The sequence below is a fragment of the Giraffa tippelskirchi genome, chromosome 7 (genome assembly GCF_054371585.1).
Source record: "Giraffa tippelskirchi isolate mGirTip1 chromosome 7, T2T-mGirTip1v1.2.pri, whole genome shotgun sequence".
Lineage (NCBI taxonomy): Eukaryota > Metazoa > Chordata > Mammalia > Artiodactyla > Giraffidae > Giraffa > Giraffa tippelskirchi.
The window spans coordinates 40,249,220-40,254,593 of NC_137281.1; the positions used below are offsets into that span (position 1 = coordinate 40,249,220).

Sequence of the window (5,374 nt, forward strand, 5' to 3'; positions counted from 1 at the left end):
CCCCGAGCTGCACCATCCACCTCTACCACACTTTTTCCCACCTCTGTCCTGGAGGGTTTTTTTTTTTTTGCTGCCTCTACTGGGAGAACTTCTGCTGCACACTTTGCTATTTATTAGTATTTGTTACTTAGAAAAGTAATATGTTCTATTTTTTTCCAAATACTAAAAGAGAAAAATAAAATTTCCCCTCTCATCTATTTCCAAATCTCAGACTGCTAATGGTTTCTTATGTATCTTTCCAGACAAATTCCATACACACAGGTGTGTAGTATATATATGTACTATGTACCTTCTATATACATATATGCATATATACAAAATAGTATATTTTAAATATAGTAGAAAATATATGAAACATGGATTAGATACCACACCTTTTTAAATACCACCTCTGCCATGCTCAGAGTGGATTAGACACACTCAGAAGTTAGGTGAAGGATTGCCTTAAAAAAATCACATGGAGAAACACAAAGTATTTCATGTTTATCTGTAATGTTTTATTTCTTTAAGGAAAGATACATACAAACAAGATAGCTACATGTTATCATTTGTGATTTTTCTGTATCTTTCAGTTCTACAGTTTTATTTTAAAAATACACACACATGCAAAGCAAATAACAGTTTCATTCTGTAAAATATGCATCATTTTATTTCCAATAGGGATACACTTGAAAAAACTGTCCATTAGATCACAAGAGAAGCCCCTCTGATATTCTTCTCAAAATCAACCCCAGGATTAAAGGAGAGTTTGTAAGTTTCTAGTTTATTTTAAACCGTGCAACCAAGGGGAAACAAGAGAGAGGGGAAGGCAAGCAGATAACTTCCCCTTCTTATCACCATTTTCTGTGGTTCTTCCTTGAGCCCTTCTGGAAAACTCCAGTGTGTCAAACAGATTTACTCACTGAGGGACCTCTTGTGTTACACCACCTTGACTCACAAAGAAGATGTGGCCAGTCCAGGAACTTTAACTTTTCAGATGTTCTGCATCATTTCCTTCTGCCTCACCTTCACCACTGTGAGCTTGCAACTTCCAAGTAAAACATCAGGACTTCAATCCTTGCCTTGCCTCTGCATTTCAGAGGAATCAGCACATTCCCGTGATCCACATGTTGGTTATGCCATAGACTTCATGGGGAGCCTTGGAAATGGAGGTCTCAATTGTTTCTAGAAGCAGGCAATGTGGTTTAGTCACGTAAAGAAGCAAATGTGGAGCCAGGTGCCCTAGATTCAAGCCTTGGCTCTAGTTCTTATTAACTGTGTGACCTTTAATCTCTCTTATCAGCCTAATAGAAATGGTATTACCTGCCTTCCTTATCTTGAAATGCCATCATCAGGATCAGACAAGATAAGGTTTGAGAAAGCCTTATGTGTAAGCCATAAGGTGACATACAGATTAATAAGTAGCACTATCAAACATGAATTTGGTCCAATAAGTTCGGTTGCCTTTTTAGTCAGTACAAGATCAGTGTTTAAATTTTGTAAAATTGTGAAACTTCAAGAAGTCTATTTGTATTAGTTGCCTGGGGTTGCTATAAAAAGCTGAGTGACTTAAAGCAACAGAAATTTATTCTCAGGCAGCTCTGTAGGCTAGAAGTCTGAAATCAGGGAGCCAGTGGAGCCATGCTCCCTTCAAAGGCTAGAATCCTTCTTTGCTTCTTCCAACTTCTGGTGGCTCCAGGTGTTTCTTTCTACGTTTACCTGGCTGTCTTCTCGCTGTGTGTCTCTATGTCGCCAAATCTTTTTCTCCTTACAAGAAACCATCCTCCTGGCAATGGTCGTTCAACAACTAGTTAGGATTTTGGTGTTTTAGTGCTCTCTCAGGAGAAGATGAGCACATGGCCTTCAACCCTGCCATTTTGGTTTTTCCAGTCAGGTTCAGCATCTTGGGCAAGCTCTCGGTCTCTGATGTCATCTTCTTCTAGTCCTGTGGTGTCAGCGCTAGCCCCGTGTTACCAAGGTAGTGCTCAAAGCCTTCAAGCTAGGCTTCAACAATACACGAAGGGAGAACTTCTAGATGTATAAACTGGATTCAGAAAAGGCAGAGGAACCAGAGATCAAATTGCCAACATCCATCAGATCATAGAAAAAGTGAGAGAATTAAAAAAGAAAATCTACTTCTGCTTCATTTACTATGCTAAAGCCTTTGATTGTGTGGATCACAAGAAACTGTGGAAAATTCTTAAAGAGATGGGAATACCAGACCACCCTACCTGCCTCCTGAGAAACCTGTATGCGGGTCAAGAAGCAACAGTAGGAACCAGACATTAACAATGGACTGTTTCAAAATTGGGAAAGGAGTACGTCAAGGCTGTATGTTGTCACTCTGTTTATTTAACTTATATGCAGAGTACATCATGCAAAATCCCAGGCTGAATAAATCACAAGCTGGAATCAAGATTGCTGGGAGAAATATCAACAACCTCAGATATGTAGATGATAGGACTCTAATGGCAGAAAGCAAAGAGGAACTAAAGAGCCTCTTGATAAAAGTGAAAGAGAAGGGCGAACAAGCTGGCTTAAAACTCAGCATTTAAAAAATTAAGATCATGGCATTCAGTCCCATCACTTCATGGCAAACAGAAGGGGAAAAAGTGGAAACAGTGACAGACTTTATTTTCTTGGGCTCCAAAATCACTGCTGATGGTGATTGCATCCACAAAATTAAAAGACCTTGCTCCTTGAAAGAAAAACTATAACAAACTAAACAGCATATTAAAAAGCAGAGATATCACTTTGCCAAACTCTGGGAGATAGTGAAGGACAGGAAAGCCTGGTATGCTCCACTTCATGGAGTCTCAAAGTGTCAGACTCGACTTAGTAACTGAACAACAACAAAGAAACTTTTCCTTGAATTTACGGTCCACCCTAATCCTATACAATCTCATCTTTACTTGATTACACCTTCAAAGATCCTGTTTCTAAATAAGATCACATTCACAAGTACATGGTGTTAGAATTTGAACTTATTATTGAAGGCGGGGATACAATTCAACCTACAAGAGTTGTGAAAGCTCTTAAAAATATATATGTGTATGTATTTGTATATGTATGTATTCTATATACAATATTATAGATTTATGAAGCTAATGACATGAAGAGATGTACAGTTCTTACTAATAAGCAAAATAATCTAGCTCTTAGGAACCTTTTCCCAGGATCTATGTTCAGATTGCTGTTCCTTAATACCAGATGCCCTGCCCCTGATATATCATAACTTAGCCATGTAGCAGTCATTTATTTCTGTGCCATGAAACCATCCTTTGAAGAAATCCTTTCAGCGTTTCAGTAACTGAATCATCTTGGCAAGGGAAAAGAAGGAAAAATGGAGAAAGGAACTCAAATTTATTGAAGCCTTATCATTACTCAGTGTTACAATGATTCTTTCATTTCATCATCGTAACCAGCCTGTAAGGGAGATGCTGGTTTTGTTTGTTTTGTAGATAAGTGAAGTTGCTCAGTCGTGTTTTTGCGATCCCATTGACTGTAGCTTAAAAGGCTCTTCCATCCATGGCATTTTCCAGACAAGAATACTGAAGTGTGTTGCCATTTCCTTCTCCAGGGGATCTTCCCAACCTGGGGATCAAACCCAGGTCTCCTGCATTGCAGGCAGATGCTTTACCATCTGAGCCACCAGGGAAGCCCTTTATAGACAAACTGAAGCACAAAAGACTTGGGTCATGTCTAAAGAGTCATCAACTAGGGGAATATGTGACTCAAACTCTACTGTTCTGAATCAAAATCTCAAGGTGACTTTTCTTATTCTTAATTCTAGAGTAAATATGGTAGGTAATAATAGACCCATCTCTTTAGACTTTAATGTTATGTCTGAATAGTGAACAATGGTCCCCTAATCTCTTTTACTTTAGTATCCAAATTTTATGGTTGAGGAATCTCTTCCTTGTCTTATACTAAGTCTGAATGGGCCAGTTGCTGGATTAAACCTATCTCCCACCTCACTGTGTGGTTGCTTATTCATTCATCCATTCAATAAATATTACTGGACATTGACTATACTCTAACTGTGGAGTTTCAATGGTGACCAAAAGAAGCCCTTACAAAACTTGCAGTTTTATGGTAATTAAAACATTGGCTTCGTAGGTCAAGCTGGTGTTTCACGTTTGATACTAGGGTTGAAAATGATTTGGGTCAAATGGATTAAAGAGCTAAACGTAAGACCAGAAACTATAAAACTCCTAGAGGAAAACATAGGCAAAACACTCTCCAACATAAACCACAGCAGGATCCTCTATAACCCACCTCCCAGAATATTGGAAATAAAAGCAAAAATAAACAAATGGGGCCTAATTAAACTTAAAAGCTTTTGCACAATAAAGGAAACTATAAACAAGGTGAAAAGACAGCCTTCAGAACGGGAGAAAATAATAGCAAATGAAGCAACGGGCAAACAATTAATCTCAAAAATATACAAGCAACTCCTGAAGCTCAATTCCAGAAAAATAAACGACCCAATCAAAAAATGGGCCAAAGAACTAAACAGACATTTCTCCAAAGAAGACATACAGATGGCTAACAAACACATGAAAAGATGCTCAATATCACTCATTATTAGGGAAATGCAAACCAAAACCACAATGAGGTACAATTTCACGCCAGTCAGAATGGCTGCTATCCAAAAGTCTACAAGCAATAAATGCTGGAGAAGGTGTGGAGAAAAGGGAACCCTCTTACACTGTTGGTGGGAATGCAAACTAGTACAGCCACTATGGAGAACAGTGTGGAGATTCCTCAAGAAACTGGAAATAGAACTGCCATATGACCCAGCAATCCCACTGCTGGGCATACACAACAAGGAAACCAGAATTGAAAGAGACACGTGTACCCCACTGTACATCGCAGCACTGTTTATAATAGCCAGGACATGGAAGCAACCTAGATGTCCATCATCAGATGAATAGATAAGGAAGCTGTGGTACATATACACAATGGAATATTACTCAGCCATTAAAAAGAATACATTTGAATCAGTTCTAATGAGGTGGATGAAACTGGAGCCCATTATACAGGTGAAGTAAGTCAGAAAGAAAAACACCAATATAGTATACTAACGCATATACATGGAATTTGAAAGATGGTAATGATAACCCTATATGCGAGACAGAAAAAGAGACACAGATGCATAGAACAGTCTTTTGGACTCTGTGGGAGAAGGTAAGGGTGTGATGATCTGAGAGAATAGCATTGAAACATGTATATTATATGTGAAACAGAAAGCCAGTCCATGTTCAATGCATGAGACAAGTGCTCAGGGCAGGTGCAATGGGATGACCCAGAGGGATGGGATGGGGAGGGAGGTGGAAGGGGGGTCCAGGAAGGGAAACACATGTAAACCCATGGCTGATTCATGTCCATGTAG

General features: G+C 39.0%; 1 non-coding gene across 1 annotated transcript; it reads right to left on the reverse strand.

Annotated features, from left to right (window-relative positions):
* Window positions 1–3,565: 3,565 nt before the first annotated feature.
* TRNAC-GCA (transfer RNA cysteine (anticodon GCA)) lies at window positions 3,566–3,637 on the reverse strand. The gene has a single exon. It is a non-coding gene; the product is annotated as a tRNA-Cys (tRNA).
* Window positions 3,638–5,374: the final 1,737 nt, after the last annotated feature.